Source organism: Podarcis pityusensis, assembly GCF_964106645.2.
Source record: "Podarcis pityusensis genome assembly, chromosome: 14".
NCBI lineage: Eukaryota > Metazoa > Chordata > Lepidosauria > Squamata > Lacertidae > Podarcis > Podarcis pityusensis.
Window position 1 is genome coordinate 29,627,888 of NC_138039.1, and position 22,896 is coordinate 29,650,783.

The following is a 22,896-nucleotide window of genomic DNA, read 5'->3' on the forward strand; positions in this document are numbered from 1 at the left end:
TCCGGTCTCAAGGTAACCAATGAATGAACAACTTGTGCTGTTTGGTAGTGAGGAAGTGAGTGATGGCATACAGTGAACATTACATTCTTTTTCACTGTTCCAGCCACCCAGGATGCTTCATTCCATTCCCCTTCCCATTTTCCACCCCCCAAAAGGCATTCAGCACTCTGTGGCCATGGAGCATACGCAGAATGTACTGTGCTTTTTTTAGGGTGGGGGCAGGGAGTTGTGCCATTACAGTTCTCCCAAAAAACTTATCTTTTTGAGGTATTTCTGCAAGCCCCTGTGGCTCTCTGAGCCTGCTAATACCCACTCCTTGTTTCTCAGCGACTCTGTTTGGTCTATAACCCTGTCAGTACTCACTACTCGAGTTTGTTGTTAGGGGTGATACTGGGGGGGGGGATTAATTAGCAGCTTTTGTAATTAATTCCTGTGCTTGCTTTTGTGTTAATTAACTGCAGTCTGTCCAAAAGAAAAAGATGTTACTAATGTGGCAGGGGGGCATCTCTGAGTTGAAGTGGATGTGTCTAAATTGCACGGGCTTCTTCTTCTTTTTAATCAAAATAATTTCGGCGTAAATTTCAGGCAATGCCTGGAAGGGGTTCCTCTTCCTTCTGCAACGGTGTTTTTTGTTTAAAGATTGAGCATTCAATATCTTGACAGCCTTGCAGAAGGAAGGCCCACCAGTTTGGGGGAAGGGGAAGGCATGGCTGTGTAGAGACATTGTTAGATTCTGCTGGTTGATGACCCCTAAGCTAGAAGCAAGCAAATATCTATCAGAGCGGGAGAGTGCTCTTGTGCTGGCCGGTTTCCCATTGGGGCATCTGGTTAGCCATTGTGAGAACAAGATGCTAGACTAGTTGACTCTGCTTTGGCCTCATCCAGAAGGCAGACTCTTTGTCTGTTCTTACAAGGATGGCGTGCAGTTATTTCTCCAGCATGCTGCAGCCTCCCTGCCTGCCCACAGTTCCTGATTTGAAACTGGACCCGTATGGGGAGTTACCTCACAATGGCCTCTGTAGTTTTTAACCACAATTTAACATACAACAGAAAAATGCAACTGGAGCAAGGAGCGGATTTAAGCAGAAGCAACCATTTGACTGGATCATTGCAGGAACAGACGTGATTAGTTCTGCATGGCTTTCCCAAGAGCCTGGTATAGCACAGTGGCTGAGAGCGAGTGAGCTGGGAAGTTCCTGGTTTGAATTCCACTACAGTCACAAGCCCATTGGGTGGCAAAGGCCACCATCTCTGAGCCGAGCAGTGTAAGGATTGGTGGTGGACTCTCCTTCCTTGGATGGTTTCAAGCAGAGGTTGAATGGCCATCTGTCTGTGGGGACAGGGGCTGCCACCTGCGTCAAATTGCTTCACTTTGCCTCATGGAAGCACCAACCTTTGGATTCCACACACTGTGGACAGTGGGTGAAGTGCTTTGTCCCTCTGGAAGTATGCCTACAAATGCCACCCAGGAGGACAGAATGAAGCACTTGGCGGTTGCAGTCCTATCTATATTGACTTAATTGAGTGCAATTAATATTGAACTCAGTGAGACTTTCTTCTGAGTGGACACACATAAAACTGCTCTTTTAAGTAGCTGCTTCTCATGGGTCTTAAATAGGTTTCAATACCTTACAAACCAAAATACCACCACCTGCTTATGGAGAATTTAGGATTAAAAATAATAACATCAACTCCTAATTAGTAGAAAGAAAGTCCATCCTCAATATAGGAGAAATTCACATGAGCCAAAATGGCTATTTTAAATAAAATAAGTGCTGATTTTTAGTCTCTTTACTTCCACCCATTCACCACCATAGATAGATGTAGGCAGAAGTTTCAGATACATTCCAGCCTTTTTATTCTGCCTATGTCTCTCTGTCTCTGTCTGCTTCGCTCTCCTCCCTTCCACATAGATTGTGGCTGCTGAGGGAGCCAGGTTGCTGCTCCATACAACATTAGAGTGTGCCCGGGCATACCTAACAAATCCTGTGCACACACCTATGGGAAATTGTCAAAAATGGTCAAAAAGCTGCTCAGAGTGGCTGGGGAAACCCAGCCAGATGGGCGGGGTTTAAATAATAAGTTGTTGTTGTTGTTGTTGTTGTTGTTATAAAAATGCATATATTATGCAAAAGAAGATGTGCATATTAGGGAAAATTCACATGAAGATGCTGATGAATGTTCCTGCGGCCTTTCAAATAACACCCCCCCACCCCTGCAAATTGATATTGAAATGTGGAGAACTGAACATAAAACAGGAAAAATAAGAGACCAAAAGAAACTGAAAATGACAGACTCATTCATCCCTCTTGTGATTTGGGCTGGATCGAGAGCCTTGGGAAGGTTAAGACCTCTTTCCCAGTGCTCCTGAACCACTGACCCCATGCTGGGGGTTTTTTTATATAAAAAAACCACAAATTATGTTCTGTACCCTACCCTGGACTCTGTATTGATGAAAGGCAGCTTATACTGCATTTTAAATAAATTCATAAAGTTGTGTGATGTAATTGTTTCTGGACTGTACCAGTTCAGATTGTTGGGTGTGGATAAAGCTGTACTGGAGATTTCCCCAGAGTGAAAAAGACAAAGTGACTTCCTGCACATATAAATCTAGCACGTCAGGAAGAAGGTTTTCAGGCTAGCCTTCTGTCTCTGGCATGTTATTTTTGTATGTTTGCACAGGGAAAGAAATGCTTCCCCTTCTGAAAGGCCGTATTTCCAGGGGAAAGCATTTTTTGTCTTCCCATTACCCACTGTGCATTAACTCACTCCTCTCCATATGGCATTGCATTATGGCCTTTAAATACTGGATCAAGAGAAAGGAAGCGCAATCTCGACACAACCTATTCTCCAAGGAGTCATAGAGGAGGTCACTCGGGGATTCAGTTTCTGCCTCTTAATACCATTTGTGCTTAGAGTCTAAAATAGGAACCATCTGATCTTGCACTTCAAGGAGAGAACTGGCCTCCTTTGCTTTCAGCTGTGTTTCATGTAGAATATTACAGGGCAGGTACATTTCTAGATACCTTCAACTTCTTTGAAAGAGGTGACCCTTCTGAATAAACCAAAAGCTACTCCGTGTGTTGGGTGGAAGGGAAGGTGCCTTTCTCCCAATATTGTTCTTGTAAAAATAATTCTAATTTTATTTATAATTCCATGGCATCACAACATGATTCAATACATAGTTATATGAAGCACTTTAACATGAGGCCCTTCTTCGTGTGCCTCCTCCACAAAAGGTCCGGAGGGCGGCAACACGAGAAGGGGCCTTCTCTACAGTGGCTCCCCATCTGTGGAATGCTCTCCCCAGAGACGTTCGCCTGGCGCCCTCATTATACACCTTTAGGCACCAGGCCACTCCTTTTTAACCAGGCCTTTGGTTGATCTGATTCCCATCCTATGCCCTTTTAAACTGTGTTTTTTTGGGAGGGGGGCTATTGGGTTGTTTTTGTTTTTATTATGTATTTTGTGGTTTTATATCTTAATTTTATTCTGTGAACCACCCTGAGACCCCTGGGTATAGGGCGGTATATCAATTAAATAAATAATAATAATAATAATAATAATAATAATAATGACCATAACACTATAGCGCACAACAATTCACTATATGTTAAAAGAGAGAATTCACAGACACACTAAATACATCCTCTTGGAAACAACCATCAGCAGGGGCAGCCCATTCTGTTTTGCCGCCTGAGGCAAAATGGGAATTGCCCCCCATCCACCAGCACGACTGCCACTGCTGCAGCACTCCAGCTCTCACTGAACTGGGCAGGAGCTGGGGTGTTCCTCAAAGCATTGCCACTCAGCTTCTCCCCTGGGAGGGAGTGGGGAGCCAAGCGGCAACACAGCGTACAGGAACACTCCAGCTCTTGCCAAACTTGGCAGGAGATGGCGTGCTCCTCAAAGTATTGCCACTCGGCTTCTGTGTTGGGGGGTGGGGTGGGGAAGATGAACAGCAATGCCACACACTGGAACACCTCCCTCGTGGTGGTGGAAGTGATGGGAAGGGCAGAGTGCTGCCTCTTGCTCTACTGCCATCTGAGACCGGTGTTTGACTCCACCTGATGGGTGGGTTGTCTCCGACCATCAAGAACTCCTTAGCCAGGGAGGTGTTGTTGGTTGTTTCAGGGGTAGGGGTGGCTAGCTACTGATGTCATCAGCTTTAGGTATACAGTGGTACCTCGGGTTAAGAACTTAATTCATTCTGGAGGTCTGTTCTTAATCTGAGATACCACTTTACCTAACGGGGCCACCTCCTGCTGCTGCGCCGCTGCTGCACGATTTCTGTTCTTATCCTGAAGCAAAGTTCTTAACCCGAGGTACTATTTCTGGGTTAGCGAGTCTGTAACCTGAAGCATCTGTAACCTAAAGTGTGTGTAACCTGAAATGTCTGTAACCTGAGGTACCACTGTACTTTGGGATGTGTATTGGCCTGTTGCTGGTAAACCTTATGCACGCTTAATTTTCCCTGATGCATTTGAAACAAATTGTTAATTGCTGAACTGATAGTACTGCCACAATATATTAATCATTACCGTGTAATATAGTTACCAGGCTAGTCTATTTAGTCTTTTAAAACTGCTTTGAGTGCAGAGGTAGCTGTGGAAAACGCAGCATATGACTAGACACACTCTGACTATGGAGAGAAATAGAAATTCAGGGAGGTAAGATGGGAAAGGGGGGGGGAGAGGGGTTGGGGAAGGAAGCACTTTGTCATGGAGAAAGGTAACCCTCAGCCTCTTCTCTTTGCCAAATGCCCAAGACACAGGGCCGTCTTACCCATAGGTGCTACGGGTGCAGGGCACCCAGGCGCCAGGCTCTCAGGGGCACCAGGCTGAGAGCCCAGGGCCCGAGAGTTGAGTCCAGGGAAGAGCCCACCCGTCGGTCGGAGCGCCACAGTGGGCTCTTCTGTTGCAGGCGGCTCTGTGTTGCGAGTTCGGGGGCAACCGAGCCAGTGAGATGCTGAGGCAGCCAGCTGGCTCCGCCTTCCTGCCTGCCTGGGACTGGGCAACTGGGAGGGGGGCGCCCAGCCGATCTTTGCACTCCAGCGCCGCATATGCTTAAGACAAGATATCATGTCAGCATCGAGATGAGTGTGAGACGGACAACTGTCTGTCTGTAACTGGACAGGCAGGGGCTGGGTGAGCTGGTGGACTAGAAGGAGAAGCTGTGCCTTGCTTAGAAAGAATGGGGTCCAAGCAGTTTGCCACTTGACTCATGCTTTCTAGGCATTTCCCCCTTGCCCTGCTCCTTTCTGAGGGAAAACTTGCTCTTTAGCTCTAAATCAGAGCAAATGTCAATCCAGAGAAAACGAAGGAGTGGTTTTCTCTGGGGGAAAGCAGTGGGACAAGAGGAAGTATGGATAAGCCCAGGGAAAAAAGACAGCAGGAGTCAGACAAATGCATGGGTTTACTCCAGCGGAAGAATAAACCACCTGATTGGCGAGCTGAGCCAACTTTTTCTCTCTCCATGACATCATACTGCAGGGAACCCCCTCACTGCGGATTCTCAGGCACGGACTCTCATCTGACAATCCATAAGAGTAGAGATGGAATGAGGCAGGCAGAAAGGCAGGGAATTAAGGGGCTCAGATCCTCGTGTTGCTGAGAGACTGTCAGAGTGGGAAGACAGATTTTTCACTCTCCTGCAAAATGGTTGTGTTGTATTCATTGGGCACTTATTTAAGCCTGTCGATGATGGACAGTGTCTCTCAACCTGGTGCCCTCCAGATGTTTTGGACTAGAATGCCCATCAGCCCCTGCCAGCATGGCTGTGCTAAATTCTGTGACTAAATTTTACCCAATATGTTTTAGCTATAATGTTTAGATTCGTGGTTCATCAGCGTCTATGGCTAGAATCTTGCTTTTGACAAAATTGCTGATACTCTTTCTCTGTTTTTAGATTGTCAGAGTAGTGGGAATATGTGAATGGACTATAATTCAGTTCCAAGGCTACATTCCTCAGAGCCAGCCTTGCAAACAGGTCCAGAAGTCTGTCGGTCACAAAAATTTCGAATAGCCCTCTCCACCTGGTAGCATATGCTGAAAAGCAAATGATTCAGGAGGAGGCGAGATGGTTTTTGGTAGTTCTCCTTCCCCACTCCAGCCCCTACTAGCACCACCTGAAATGAGCTTCAGAAAGTTGAGGTCTCTGGAGAACAAGGTGGGAGGTGGTGTGGGCAGCTGCAGGTGGAACTAACAAAAAACCACCAGCCTTCACTAAAAGCCCTGCTGTGAGTGCAAGAATACCAGCTGGATCCTACCCATTGGACATAATGAAAAATTAAACAGCACAATGGAAAAAAGAAAAATTCAATAAAACCAAAGAGCAAGTCTGCTGTAGGGGGGGGGGGGGGAGAAACAATACAATGCATGAAGGCCCAAGATAGATCCATCCATTATTTTGTGACTTAACGCTGCAATCGTATATGCACTTTATCTGGTAGTAAGCTGCGGGCAGATTTATGTCTTACTGTGTTTTGCAGTACAGTAAGCCTGCAACTTACATACATTTAACTTGTGCAAATTCAGCATCGTACACATGACAATTTTGACAGGGGATGGGGTTCTGGGGAAAATGACTTTGGCAATCCCACCCACAATTTAATCCAATGTGTTTTGACTATACACAATTTGGCTTTAGGCACAATCCCTGGAATGTAACCCCTGCATAAACCATGAGCTTAATATGTTCTACACATAATTCTATGAATTGGACTCAACCCTCAGAAATTTTGGGAAATGGATGAAATGGGGACCATTGGGGTGTGTGTGTGTGTGTGTGTGTGTGTGTGTACATGGGAAAGGGAGAGACATGTTTGTGTGAACTATTTGCTGAATGGGGTTGTGACTTTGCCCCTGACATTTTTTCTCCTGCAAGCCAGAGCTTTCAAACAACTGCACAATTTCCCCAGCATTCTGGCTTTGAAATAAGGCTACAAATTTTTCTTCCAGTAAGACCAATGGGATCTGTTTGCATCGCCTGTTGCAGGAACATTCTGCTAACTTATTGTTGGCCATAATGCTGTTAGTCAATCTTTTCAAGTATTCACACTTCTAAAATGTCAGACTTAAAAATACCATAATTCCTTAAAAATCAGACAAAAACTTCTGCCACTCTTTTCTAATCACAAACAAACAACCTCCTCCACCACCCAACCAGCTCTTACTTTTCTGCAAAAAGCTGTTCTTAAAAATAAAATTAAAGTGATGTGGAATATGAACTTCTTGAAATAATCATTGGGGGAGAGATAGGAAAGTAATTACATTCTAAGAATCCCCTTTATACGCAAAGAACCCCCTTACTCATGTGGCTCAGGATTCCTGAAGTATTAGACATACATGCAATTGAAGGACACCTGTCACTATATTAAATTGAATTATGACATCGTTCATTGGGTTACACTGTTTCGGGGAGGAAATGTAAGGTATCTATGGAGGTGCCTTTAGTACAGATTGGTTTAAGAGACTCAAAATTAACAGTGGGTTGAATGGTTATAACCACCTATTTGGGAATATGAATTCAAAATAATAATAAATATAGATAAAGGACCCCTGGACAGTTAGGTCCAGTCAAAGGCAACTATGGGGTTGTGACGCTCATCTTGCTTTCAGGCCGAGGGAGCTGGTGTTTGTCCACAGACAGCTTTCAGGGTCATGTGGCCAGCATGACTAAACCGCTTCTGGCACAACGGAATGGCGTGATGAAAGCCAGAGCACATGTAAACACTGTTTACTTTCCCATCACAGTAGTACCTATTTATCTACTTGCACTGGTGTGCTTTCAAACTGCTAGGTTGGCAGGAGCTGGGACAGAGCAATGGGAGCTCACCCCATTGCAGGGATTCGAACCGCTGACCTTCTGATCGGCAAGCCCAAAAGGCTCAGTGGTTTAGACCACAGCGCCACCTGCCGCCCTATAAGAAGGGCCGTTCTGGCTCAGCTCAAAGGTCCATCTAGCCCAGTGTCATACAGTGGACATCTAGATGCCTATGGGAAGCTCACCAGCAGCACCTGAGTGCAGCAATACTCTCCCTCGCTGTGAGTCCCAGAAACTGACATTCAGAGGCTTCCTGCTTTTGACAGTAGAGGTGGAGCATAGCCTCATCCTCCGTGAGTTTGCCTAATTCTCTTCTAAAGCCATCTCAGCGTTCAGCTTCATTTGAAAGCCCTGGGTTCTATGGGAGATGCAATGCTCAGTTGAGATTCAAACTGAACATTATGGGGCAGTATCTCTGGAGTATTAGGGTTTTATTTTTAATTCAAATCTATGGGAAGGGGCATGTTTCTGTTCCCACCTCCCACCTCTTCAAATCTTTTTCTATTTTCTTTGAATAAAACATAGATATCTAGGTTTGTGATCTCTCTTTCCCACCACTTCATTGTTGTTCTACAATACTTTGATGCCTGAAACACATTAAGAGCTATTGAAGGGGAACTGGCTTGAGAGCAGTACATGTGAAAAGGATCTAGGAGTCTTGGTTGACCACAAACTTGACATGAGCCAACAGTGTGACGCGGCAGCTAAAAAAGCCAATGCAATTCTGGGCTGCATCAATAGGAGTATAGCATCTAGATCAAGGGAAGTAATAGCGCCACTGTATTCTGCTCTGGTCAGACCTCACCTGGAGTACTGTGTCCAGTTCTGGGCACCACAGTTCAAGAAGGACACTGACAAACTGGAACGTGTCCAGAGGAGGGCAACCAAATTGGTCAAAGGCCTGGAAACGATGCCTTATGAGGAACGGCTAAGGGAGCTGGGCATGTTTAGCCTGGAGAAGAGGAGGTTAAGGGGTGATATGATAGCCATGTTCAAATATATAAAAGGATGTCACATAGAGGAGGGAGAAAGGTTGTTTTCTGCTGCTCCAGAGAAGCGGACACGGAGCAATGGATCCAAACTACAAGAAAGAAGATTCCACCTAAACATTAGGAAGAACTTCCTGACAGTGAGAGCTGTTCGACAGTGGAATTTGCTGCCAAGGAGTGTGGTGGAGTCTCCTTCTTTGGAGGTCTTTAAGCAGAGGCTTGACAACCATATGTCAGGAGTGCTCTGATGGTGTTTTCTGCTTGGCCGGGGGTTGGACTCGATGGCCCTTGTGGTCTCTTCCAACTCTATGATTCTATTCTATTATGGTTCTATTATAGCACATTCATTGAACAAATATAGGTGAGCCTCATCCTGCACAACAGCACTGACTATGCGATCAGCAGTATAACAACATAATTAACAGCAGCAGGTATGCAAATTAATGAAGAACGTGGATGATCATCATTAGTTTTTGCTTACTTGTGATTGATGAGTCATGCTAGTATATGTTGATTTCCTAAAATGCCATACCCTTCACTAAATGAACTTGGTATTCTTTTTATTTGTTGTCAACCTTTCAGGGCCTGTAGGTGCATATTTGAACCAGAGAAACTGTCAAGGGCATCACACTCTGAAACCAATCATAGCCCACAAACATAGCTATGCTATTGGCTACAATAGATTGATTCTTTCAAGACTTCTTTTGGGGGGGGGGTGCTGTGGAAGAGAGATCCCCGTGGTCTCAAGGGGAGGCATCCACATTGAAAGCCTCTGGCCTTGAAGAACTTTTAATTTTTGAGGGTAGAGGCAAATATTTTAGACCATTTTTGTTCCCCATGGATACTCCCACTGCATTCATGAAAGTGAGGGGTCACCTTCAGTCAGTAGAAAGCTGTTTCTAGATAGGCTGTTTATATGTACAAAAATGTTGCTGTTAATTTGCACTATCTAGTACTAATATTCTGTCTCTCCCCCCTCCCCGCAACCCCACAAAGACTGATAAGTAACACGACAGAAAATTTCACAGGGAACAACCAGTAGCTGGCAATGACCCATAAAGTCAGCACTAAAGTATCATGATAAATGTTCAATAAGTAGGCGATGTTGCATAACCTCCACACATGTTTTGTGTGAATGTATCAGAATGAATGCTCAGTAAATAACTCCTGGAATCTACAAGAATATTTGTGGGTGCAGTCCCATAAACTTGGGGAAAGGTTGCTCTTTGAATGTGTTTTAAAACCCAAATTTGCATTACATGTTTTCAGTACCATTTAATATGGATGTGCAATAATTATGAGGGCTCCCCCTCCCCCAGAAAGTGCTTTCTTTCTCTGTAACCCCACCCCTTGCACGGTGGTAACGATGGAGATAGGAGACCAAGAGACAAATTTCAGCACCTAGGATAGTATCTGATAGGCAAGTAGCTTGCTTGTAGCTTTAAAAGTTTTTGTCAAGACAAATTACTCCTCCTCAGCTGTGATCACTTGTCCTTCAAGAAAACAGATTACATTACTGCAACAATAGCATAAAATACCTCATTATACTTGTCATACTCCCCCGTCCCCCCCACACACATACAAGAAAAATGATCAACAAACATGGGTTCTTCTAGCTACAGACTGGCATTTCAGGCAAAATAATCTCTGCAGTGATATTTTTGGTAGCAAAATGGCTCCTTTAAATAATTCATGGACTCGGTTTGCTAATATATTCCAGCAGGATTTGAGCTCTGCCTCTCTCCTCACTCCCTTGCTTGCCTACCTTGCCAAAGATGCATCTTCTTTGACCTTCTGCCAACCTGTAATTTGAACCAAGGGAGTATGTGACTCTAGCTGTGGGAGAGCTAATACAGCGTCTTAAAAAGCAACTTGGTGATACTACAGCGATAAATGGAGCGATGGCCTACCTTGTTTTCCCATTTCTCTAGGCATGCAAGTACCCGTCCACTGTCCATGGTGCTGAAATTTGCCTCTTGGAATCAGCCCGTGTCATCACAATGACCTTCAAATGCCTTTTGGCTCCTCCAAACTGTATCATGCAGCTACTAACATAGGATCTTATAGCACAGATTGTTCACTTAATAAACCCTATGGAGAGTTCTTATAACTGGCAATATCAAATCCATCAGACACATTACTTGCTTTCTTCTACTGTTATTTAAGTACTGCTGGAGTAATCTGAGGTTTATTTTCATTTTCGCTCTTCAGCCTGACAGCAGCCACAAAAAACTCTCTTAGCCAATATTCAAAGCATCATCTTGCAAGTGCAAAATCTATCCCCTATGACTGGGTTTTAGCAACCTACTCAGGAAGTTGCTGCCCCTGAATATTACCCCATATAACATATCTGTCTCCAATACAGGCTGTGAAGGGTTCTCTGCTATTGGGTCAATAATCCAAGAGTTACTGTCTGATTGCACCCAGCAGTCAAGCTCTGTGCGGCTATTTCTGGGAATGATGATCAATAGATGCAATTTAGTCACCATTTATTTAAATAAATAAATAAATAAATAAATAAATAAATAAATAATAGATAAGATAAGATAAGATAAGATAAGATAAATCCAAGATAGAAAAGAGAACAAGAAACAAACAAAATAACTATAAAGGGAGTTTTATTTTGAGGGAGGGGAGGAAGGTCAGAAGAGGAGAGAAACATTAGTCACCCAACTTGCTGACACTATTTTTGCTACAACTTTCAATAGGGAGTGATTTGTAGGTCTTCATGGGATGCGGGAGTAATGTGAGCATCTAAAGTAATTCCTGTTGGTAATGCATTATGCAGGGTGGTATAGGGGCCATGCAAAGTTTAAATGGATTGGTCACATGAGATCAATCTCCCTTTAAAAAAAAAAGATACACATGAATATTGGAGGAAAGGCGTCTGTTTGCAGCTTGCCTTTCTCTCGCAGTGCTGGGAGGAAAGCGGAAAGACAGAACTGGAATAATAATAAAGTGCCGGTCATGAGCTTGTGTACTGAGTGACTTCTGAATATGAAACTTTCATGGACTAGAGCAGTCTTCCCCATCCTGATGGTTTTTTGGACTCCAACTTCCATCAGCCACAAGCAGCATGGCCAATGGTGAGGGATGATGGGAGCTGTAGTCCAAAAGCATTTAAAGGTCACTGGGATGGGGAAGGCTGAGTAGAGACACATGAAGGGTCATCTCCAATTGGTGCATCTCTCTCTCTCTCTCTCTCTCTCTCTCTCTCTCTCTCTCTCTCTCTCTCTTACACACACACACACACACACACACACACACCTCTTTTTGGTGCCAAATTATGGCATTTCTGTTTTCTCAGGTATTTTAATTTGCCTCAGCCTCATATTCTTGCTCATGTATGCTTTTATTGTATATTTTAGTAATTCATGACTTATAAAATTCATGATTTATAATTCACCTTCCCTAGGGTTGCCACATTTTAAAAAGTGAAATCCCCAAATATAGTGATTTTAAGCTTTTTGAGCTGTTTCCACTGCTTTTTCCATACATCTGGGTTTTCCCTGACATTTTGCCAATTTGGCAAAATTCCCCCCTGATGCTACTTTTATACCCCAAAATCAGGACATGTCATTCATTCATTCATTCATTGAATTTATATACCACCCTATACCCGGAGGTCTCAGGAATTTTCCAGACCTATGGCAAGCCTACCTCCCTGGAATTGGTTGGGTAAAAGGCAGCATATAAATATTTTAAAATGGACAAACAAAATGCATGAGGGGTCAAAGAAAAGGGAAGAAAATCTTAACAGGGGAGTCAGATGCAAAAAATTATGTTCCCGAATTAAAGCGTGCAAACTAAGGCCACATCTGCAATATACATTTATAGCAGTATGGTGCCACTTTAACAGTCATGGCTTCTCCCAAAGAATCCTGGGAAGTGTAGTTTGGTAAAGGTGCTGAGAGTTGTTAGGAGATCCTCATTCTCCCCCCCCCCCCCCACAGAGTGGTTTAACAATCAAACCGCAGAGTGGTTTAACAATCAATCACTCTTCCTGGGGAATTCAGAGCATTACAACAGAGGGGATGGCGTTCCATAGTAGCACAGGAAGAGTAGCAGAAAATGCCCCTTTTTAGGTCACAGCAGGCTCAACATTTCACTCAGCTGTCCACTATCACCCCAAGATTTCTTTCCTGGCCAGTCTTTACCATTTCAGACTCTTCTGTGTGAAGTTAGGATTGTTCTGTCCCAAGTTGCTACCAAAATAGAACTCTACTTTTAGATGATTCCTGTTGCATGACCAAGGTTTCCTAGGCTTAATTTGAAGATCTCAGAACTCTGCTAGTAGCAGGCACCATTCTCTCTACTCTGAATGTTAACAAGGGTTACAGTGCCTCCTTTTTAGGAAGAGAAGCATGTATTTAACAGAAAAACAACCTAGCATTTTTGGGAGCAGTGATATGAATCCAAAGTGGCAGGAAGCAGGAATCAGCTGCTCATGCTCTGAAAAACACAACCTTTTCCATGGTTCTTTATTTTTCTTTTTTTAATTGACGTTTTGAAGAAACCTATTGCTTCACCTTTAAAAACCCAAACAATCCATTTTAAAAAAAAAAATCAGAAAAGCCACTGAAACGACAAAGGTTGAATTTAAAGGCTAGAAGGAATGTCGCTTTGCTGACTGCTTTTAAGCCAAGCTGTCTTTTTCTTATTTTAAAAAATGTTATTGCTTGAAGCTATTTTATTTTCTGCCATCAAATCCACCCACAGCCCACGTTAAGTTCCAGGGGTTGATGTTAGGGGCAGAAAACAAGTCACGAGGGGTTTGAACAGGGCAGGAAACTCTGTAAAGCCCAAGTCAAAATATGCCGCTGTTTGTTTTTCTTTCATTTCATCCAAATGAAATAAACTACCCCAGGGCACTGCAGAAGCATCCCAAAAACAATTGGTTTTTCAAGGAATTGAAGGAAGCAATCACAGCTCATCAGCTAATGTTGTTTTTTGCACATTAAGAGCTGAAAGCTCAAGAGAAGGGAAGAGCTAGATTCCTCACCCGCCCCAGTTATAAACCGTTTGCACATTTTCTCCTCTCTCGTCGTCTTTCTTCCAGCTATCCTACGCAAAGCAGGACTTGCAGGGTGTTAAGCAGTTTTGATACAATTTGCTTTCCACTATTCACAGGCCTGATTGAAATTCATTATTTCCAGGGCCGGTGGGGCACTGGTAATGAAATGGGAGTTGTACTTACCTGCTGTGTGTGTACAGAAGATCAAAAAACAAAACACCATAAACAACAAGAACAAATGATTCTGTTTTTTTTTTTTAAACAATTTATTGGGTTTTACAATAGAAATAAACATAATAAACAATATAACATTTGTCTTAACATAATTTCACATTTTCTTTGGACTTCCTCACATCTCCCGCTCCCACTTTCATCGTTATAACATTTTGTCAGCAATTTATTATCTTATTTACATTCTTATATCCCTTCTGTGTTTCATATTCTTATAGTTCTCGAAAGGAGTTAAATTTTCACAATCTTACTTATTTTCTTAAAAACCTCTGAATTTAGTGGTGCTCAGTTATTTTGATCTAGCATCCTGTTTAGCATTCACTCAAATTGCAATGTTTTTGTAAATAGTTCTTAAATTTCTTCCAATCCTCCTCAGTCCTCTCTTCTCCCAGGTCTCGAATTCTGCCGGTCATCTCGGCCAGTTCCATGTAGTCTATCAGTTGCATCTGCCATTCTTCCAGTGTGGGTAGATCTTGAGTTTTCCAGTGTTTTGCGAGAAGTATCCTTGCTGCTGTTGTTGCATACATAAAAAATGTCTGGTCCTTCTTTACCACCCCTTGGCCGACAATACCCAAAAGGAAAGCCTCTGGTTTCTTAGTGAAGGTATATTTAAATACCTTTTTCAATTCATTATAAATCATTTCCCAGAACGCCTTCACTTTAGGGCAAGTCCACCAGAGGTGGAAGAACGTTCCCTCACACTCTTTACATTTCCAACACTTATTATCAGACAGGTGGTAAATTTTTGCAAGTTTGACTGGGGTCATATACCATCTGTAAATCATTTTCATTACATTTTCTTTCAAAGCGTTACATGCAGTAAATTTCAATCCATTACTCCACAACCTTTCCCAGTCCTCAAACATGATATTATACCCAATGTCCTGTGCCCACCTTATCATAGCCGATTTAACCGTTTCATCTTGTGTATTCCATTTTAACAGCAAGTTATACATCCTTGAAAGTACCTTAATCTTTGGTTCTAACAATTCTGTTTCTAGTTTCGATTTCTCCACCTGGAACCCTAGTTTCTTGTCATTTTTAAAAACTTCTTTAATCTGAGCGTAATGTAACCAATCTCGCACTTTGTCTTTCATTTTCTCCAAACTCTGCAATTTCCAGTTATCTCCATCCTTTTCTAGTATTTCCCAATATTTTGGCCATTTAGCCTCCATATTGGGTCTTTTTCGGGCCTTAGCTTCCAAAGGTGAAAGCCACCTTGGTGTTTTATTTTCCAGCAAGTCTTTATATTTTGTCCAGACATTAAACAATGATTTTCTGACAATATGGTTCTTAAAGGCCTTATTTGCTTTAACCTTGTCATACCATAAATATGCATGCCATCCAAAAGCATTGTTAAACCCTTCCAGATCTAACACATCAGTGTCTTCAAGAAGTAGCCAGTCTTTTAGCCAGCAGAACGCTGCGGCTTCATAATACAACTTTAAGTCTGGCAGGGCAAAGCCCCCTCTTTGTTTTGCATCAGTTAATATCTTAAACTTAATTCTGGGCTTTTTGCCCTGCCAGACAAACTTAGAAATATCTCTCTGCCACTTCTGAAAGCACTCCGTTTTGTCCAAAACCTGAAGTGTTTGAAATAAAAACAACATCCTTGGCAATACATTCATCTTGATAGCAGCAATTCGGCCTAACAAAGAAAGTTTCAATTTTGACCAACTATCTAAGTCTCTCTTAATTTCTGTCCAGCATTTTTCATAGTTGTCCTTAAATAGACTTAGATTTTTTGCTGTTATGTTTACCCCTAGGTATTTTACTTTTTTAACCACATTAAGTTCCGTCTCATTCTGAAACCGTTCTGACTCTGTATCAGTCAAATTTTTTCCCAAGACCTTAGTTTTCTGTTTATTTAATTTAAATCCAGCCACCCGACCAAAGTCGTTAATCAGTTGTAATACTCTTTTCGTACTAGGCTCTGGCTTCTGCAGGGTCAAAACCAGGTCATCTGCAAAAGCTTTTAATTTATATTGTTTCTGTCCGACCTGAATTCCTTCCACCAACCGATCCCCTCTAATCATGTTCAATAGCACTTCCAGAACCGAAATAAATAACAAAGGGGAGATAGGGCAACCTTGTCGTGTCCCTTTTTCAATTTTGAACTCTTCTGTAACCACATTATTAACTATCAATTTAGCTTTTTGTTCTGAATATATCGCCTCAATCCCATTCTCAAAACCCCGTCCCACTCCCATCTCTTTTAAATTTCCCATCATAAATTTCCAGGAGATATTGTCAAAGGCCTTCTCCGCATCTATAAAAATTAAAACTGCTTTTGTATTTATATCTGTTTGCAAAAGTTCCAAAATGTCAATAATGTTCCTTGTATTAGCAAACAGATGTCTACCTGGGAGAAAGCCGGCCTGGTCCTTATGAATTACTTCATTTAAAACTTTTTTAAATCTACTTGCCAAAATGTCTGCAAATATTTTGTAATCCACATTTAGAAGGGAGATGGGACGGTAGTTCTTAAGTTGTGTCTTTTCAGCTTCCGACTTTGGTATTAATGTGATAAACGCTTCCTTCCACGACTCCGGTGCCCTCTTCCCCTCCATAATTTCATTGCTGACCTCCATCAAAGGTTGTATCAAATAGTCTTTTAATGTCTTATAGTACTTGGAAGTCAGCCCATCTGGCCCTGGAGATTTGCCGAGTTGCATGTTCTGAATGGCTTGTTCAATCTCCTGTCGTGTTATTTTAGAATTCAGGATTGTCCTATTTTCTTGTGACAATTTGGATAGTCCATTTTTTGCCAAAAATTGTTTAATCTCAACTTCGTCTTGCGGCCCTTGGGTGTATAGTTTTTTGAAGTATCTCTGGAAACACTTTCTAATGTCCACTGGATTCTGAATGTTTTTTCCTTCAACCTCTAAGTTTGTGACCGTATTTAATCTTTGTCTTCTCTTCAACTGCCAAGCTAGCAGTTTTCCACATTTATTCGCCGACTCAAACGTTTTTTGCTTCATTAGCTTAACCTTCCATTCGATTTCCTGATTTATCAGTTTAGAATATTGTGTTTGATAAAGTTTAATTTCTCTCAGAGTTGGCTGTGACTTCGGGTTCACTCTTAATTTCTTCTCTAATTCTTTTATTTTATCCAAGATCTTATCTTTTTTCTCATTTTGTGTTCTTTTCTTTACTGCATTCAGTTGTATCAAGAATCTCCTCATTACAGCTTTGCTTGCGTCCCAGACGATTCTTTTTTCCACCGTAGTATTCATATTTATCTCAAAATAATCCTTCAAAACTTTTTGGGCCTTCTTAGTAATTTCCTGATCTCTGAACAAATTGTCATTCATCTTCCATCTAAAGGATCCAGTTGGTAGTAGTGTCATATCCATCTTTACTGCATTATGGTCGGAACAGGTCTTTGGGCAGATTTCCACTTTTCTGACCTTAGGTGCCAGGCCTCTAGAAATCCATATTTGGTCGATTCTTGTCCAGGTCAGTTGGGCTTCAGAAAAGAATGTTCCCTCTCTTCCTAGTGGGTTCTTTGTCCTCCAAACATCAATCAAATCCATATTGTCTATCATTTCAAAAAAGGTTTTAGGTAGTCTGCCGTCTTTTGTAACATTTTGACTTTGTGACTTGTCCATGTTAGTTGATACGACCCCATTCATATCTCCCATCATTATGATGTTGTTGTAGTCCAGATAATCCAGCATTGTCTCCTGCAGCTTCTTGTAAAATTCCGATTTCCCTTCATTAGGTGCATAGATTCCTAATATCAACAGTTTCTCTCCTTGATATTGTATCTCAATAGCCAAAATTCTTCCATGTTCATCTTTAAATAAGAATTTGGGTGACAGGCTCTCTTTTGCATATATCACCACGCCTCTCTTCTTGACTTTATCCGACGATACAAATTCCTGGCCCAATCTTTTATTTATTAACACTTTTCTGTGGAGCCTCGTCACATGTGTTTCTTGTAGACAGATAATGTCCAATTGTTCTTTTTTTAGTATGTGAAATATTTTCTTCCTTTTTTCCGGAATGTTACAACCATTAATATTCCAACTCAGCAATTGCAGAGACATCCTGAATTGATCTGGTTATTTCTCCAGGGGTGGTATCTTCTCTGGATCTTCAGGTTCCCCAGGTGCAGGTGTTGATGCTGGCGTTGCCCCAGGCCCAGAAGGTAGTTCAATTCCTTTTTGAAGGTCCTCTCCGTGTGTGGCCAAAAATTTGTCTCTCTCTTCCAATGTTCTAATTTTGACCTTTCTCCCTCTAAAGGTAAAAGATATTCCTTGGGGAAATTCCCACCTAAATGGAATTGCGTTGCTCCTTAGTAGTTTAGCAAGTTCAGAGTAGGCGGCTCTAAGATCCAACAGTTGTCTTGGAATATCTTTGTAAATTTCAATTCTTCTGTCCAAAACCTCCAGTGACTTTCCGTAGTGTAGGCCCAAAATCTTGTCCCTTTCCTCCTTTGATCTCAATGTTATCAAACAGTCTCTGGGCCTCTCCTTCTTTGTGAATCTTCCAAGTCTGAAAGCTGACACAATTTTAAAGTCCTTTTCTTCCAAATTCCAGAACTTGGAGAATTCTTTGGTCAAAAACTCAGTTAGATTTCCTTCTTCTGCCTCTTGTAGTGATCTAATCCTCAAATTATTCTCACGATTTCGCAGTTCTATCATAGAAAGATAGATCTGATGTTCCCCAACTTGTTTGGTGAGTGGTCTTACCTCTTGTTCTAAATTTTCCAATTTTTGTCTGGTATCCTCAGCCAATTTCCGATTTTCTGCTGAGGCCTCCGTTAACTGTCCAATTGCTTGTGTATTCTGTACCACTTGTATAGTTAATTTATTTAAACATTCTGTATTTTTGTCAGTCTTTGCTGATTGCACATCTACTTTCTTGTCCAAAGCTTCCAATTTTTCAAAGATTTTGTCTAAAACAGAAACAGATGCTCCTGAGGCCATATCTTCCAATTGTAACTGCTCTACTTCACCCTCTCCCTCTTTTGCCTGTAACGAGGCAACTTCTTCAACTTCTACTTCTGAGGGCAAAGTAGGTACAGATGATCTGCGTGTCTGCGAGGCTGAGGTTAGAGTTGTTAAAGTTGTTTGTCTAACTCTCCCTCTTTTTCTTGTGCCACTCATTCCAACGTTATCTATCAGTCAAGGTCACACTGAGTTATTCCCATGGGAATAGAAAGGCCCAGAGCAAGCAAACAACAAGGGAATCGAAAGTAAATGTAAATGTAAAGTCACTGTTTTAATCCAATCCTCTAGAGGGAGCTTAAAATGTCTTTCAGAGTCTAGTTTAGTATCCAAGAACCTTCAGATACAAATATTTAGCAGAGTTGATAAATAATCACTTTGTTACAGACAGTGCTTATTTGTCTCCAAAAAGAATGTTTCAAACTTAGAAGGTCTCAATACCCTCAGAATGTTGCAAGTTCCAATATACAATATCCAAATCTGCAGTACTGACAGCTCAATCTCTCAATGCTCAGGCAGCTCCGGACCCTGGGTTTCACCTTTTAATTGTAATCCAATAAAAGGAGGAAAGTCAAGTGCAAGTAATAATTCCAAATCTTTAACTTAGAATCTTTACTTTAGGTTGCAAGTTCAGTGGGTGCTTAGATCTGTAAAGTTTAAAATCTCTTTCTTTCAGCCTCCACTCCTCCAACTAGTTGCTTTTTTCAAGTTCAATGGCAGCGGAAGACGGACTTCCTGTTTCCACGTCTCTCCGCTTTCAGCCAAGTTCAAGCAAATTCAGATTTTTTGATTTAAAGTCTCTAATTTCAAGTGATTCAGTCTTTACTCACGAATAAGTTGCTTTTCATCCGAATCCGAATTTTGACAGGAAAAGGGATCAGCGCTCACCGGCAGCAGCAGCGCGGCTTCGCTCCGCAGACTGTGAAACAGCTCTCAGCACCGCAACCCCCCTCCACGCTCCGGAGCCCCTTACGGGGTTCCTTTAGCGTTTGGAGGGTCGCTTAAGGCGCCCACCGAGCCTCAAGACCACAGGCTCTTGCTGCCTGTGGTTTTCCGGAGTGGGTCTCCGCTTCGCCGTAGCGGACGACCCGTTGTCTGTGGAGCCTCCTCTCCCGTTCAGAAGAGGACCGCCATTGCCGTTCGCGCCGCCCCCGGAAGTCAAGAACAAATGATTCTGTCTTGGTTGAGTCAGGGCCTGGATCTGCTGAGTGCCAACACTGTCGTTTTTCCCCTCTGTTTGCACATATCCTGTGCAATGTTTCTCTCTGTGTGTAGAGCTGGATGGGCCCCAGGGGTCATCTAGTCCAACCCCTTGCAACGCAGGAACCACAGCTAAGCTACATCTCCGTAATGTTGTGATGGTATGCTATCTAGTGTGTAGTTTGTACTGGGGCTGAAGAACAGAGAGACAGGCCTCTCTGTCAGGTCCCCTGGACTACCCTTAGGCTATGTCTGAGAGGCAGTGTGTTGTAGTAGTTAGAGTGTCAGACCAGGCCCTGGGAGACAAGGGTTCAAATCCCCCCTTGGTTGTGCAGCTCACGAAGTGACTTTGGACCAGTCACTGCCTCTCAGCCTAAGCTACTTCACAGGATTGTTGTGAGGTTAAAATGGGGAGGGGAGAACCATGTACATGTTGAGTTCCTTGGAAGAAAATGTGGAATATAAATGCAGGAGATAAATAATAAATAAAATCTTATGTTGCCTCCTTAAGCCCTTATTGGGCCCGCTTTGTCCCCCTTCCTTCCTTCCTTCCTTCCTTCCTTCCTTCCTTCCTTCCTCCCTCCTTCTGCCGCTCCAGGGATGCCAGATCTATGGGGCCAATAGGTCCTCTCAATTTTGAGGGAGTGGAAGAGGCCAAGCACAGAGCTGAGCCTGGCACATGCTAGGCTCTGGGCTCAGCCTCCTCCTGATGATGTGATGTGTGCATGTCATGTGTTATGCACATGACATCACACATGAGCAATGCACGCCGGGCCCCACTCTCTAGGTATAAATCTGGTTTTTGCGTGGATGGAATATAACCTACTATACCGAGGGAGTTCCATCCATTGCCACACCAATTTTACTTGTCACCCACCTTTTGAATCTCCTCCCTGCCCACCACTGGCATGCAGCCCAGGGGACATTACCCACAAGGAAATGCAGCCCTCAAACTGAGGAAAGCCTCCCATGCAAAGACCTTCATGTCTGGTCTGCCCTGGAACTGTGGGTGGCTGCACCAGAATCTAGATTTAGGAGGTGTGTCCTCAGCTCCAGAGCCATAGGAGCACAGGAAGCTGCTTCCTGCTGAGTCAGAACTTTAGCCCATCTGGCTCAGTTCTGTCCACACTGACTGCTAGTGGCTCTCAAGGATTTCAGGCAGGGAGTCTTTCCCATTAAAAAAGGACTTCACCTTGTTTCTCTGCTCTTGCTGCAACTAGGGGAGGAATAGCTTTCATGGAGCCTTGACAGTTATTTTGTTCTGTACTCAAAACCCCAAAGTTGTCATTATACTGTTAGCCATTCTTAAGCGTCTATTCTTCTTCTTCTTCTTCTTCTTCTTCTTCTTCTTCTTCTTCTTCTTCTTCTTTTGTTTATAACCTCCACAATAAAGCATTGCATTCATTCCTTGTGTGCCTTCTTGGAGTAAGCTCAGGTCTGAATCTGGCACCTGCCCGCCTAGTCATACGCTAATGAGTAATTTGTGTTCTTGGGGCTCAGAAGACAGTGACTGGACTGCTTGGCTCTTGTCTTTGTGAATCCCAAGAACATCCAGAAACCAGTCCCTGGTTCAGGACTGAAGGGTGGTGGCCTTACTACCGAGCAGACTTGGCTTTCCCTGATCTGCTCCACATGCTAGCAGCTTGGGATAAGCAAATGAAATTCTGTACATGCTGGCAGCAGGGAGATGAAAAAGTAGACCCAAACTTCTTTATGTGCAATTGTGTTCTTGATTCAAAGATTTAGTCTGGGGACTGACTGCACAGATTCTGCATGTATGTGTAGGATTTTAGACACCTAGAGCATAATTTGTGCATGCCAGCAGAGCAGCGATGGGGATGGGGTGCTGACTTCATGTTGTAGGGACCCCATGGATTAGGCATGGATCACCTAAGACACCCCATTGTTCCTTCTTCTATATTTCATTCCCCAACCTTGCTCACAACTTGTTTTTAAAGACTGCAGAACGTCCGGCTGGTGGTAGGACTTGGACTTCTCCCAGTGTTCTGGGGACAACTGTGCTGTACTGAGATGCTGTGCTTGTGGTAGTGAGGGAAACATGTAAGCAATTGACAAGCTGTCTCAATCATTTATTTCTGTCTTCTCGAAGATGCTGCAGAGTCTGTGGAAAACATTTCATCTACCCTGATTCTCTTATCTGTGAGCTGCTCCACAAAGTCTAGCTGAAACTCTCCTTCCTTCCTTCCTTCCTTCCTTCCTTCCTTCCTTCCTTCCTTGACTGTTTCTTCAAAGCTACTGCCTTTGAATTCCTTGTTGGCAGAATTGGACTTATTTTGTACATGATTTCTGTTCCTTTTGCTCATGGAAGGATGCTAAGGAGTTATGAAGGGCAATGGAACTTGACCACCCCACCCTGCTACCAAGAAACCTCTGGAAATCACCTTTGGTCCTTCCTTTCCCTTCAGATATTTCATCATTCATTGTAGAAACACTTGAATGTCTATTTTCCTGGTCTTATAAGGAGTAGAAAGTTGGGGGTTTCTTTTAAAATAGAAGCAATGATACCTAATCTGTTGAATTATTACAGACTCATAGAGGTCTGGAGGGTGGCAACACAGGCCTTTTCTGCAGTGCCTCCCCATTTATGGAATGCTCTCCCCAAGGAAGCTCACCTGGTACCTTTATTACACATCTTTAGGCACCTGGCAAAAAAACCCCAAAA

General features: G+C 42.8%; 1 protein-coding gene across 1 annotated transcript in view; it reads left to right on the forward strand.

Annotated features, from left to right (window-relative positions):
• Positions 1–22,896, forward strand: part of SV2B (synaptic vesicle glycoprotein 2B) — a 75,828-nt gene that overhangs the window by 14,121 nt on the left and 38,811 nt on the right. The window lies entirely within an intron of this gene.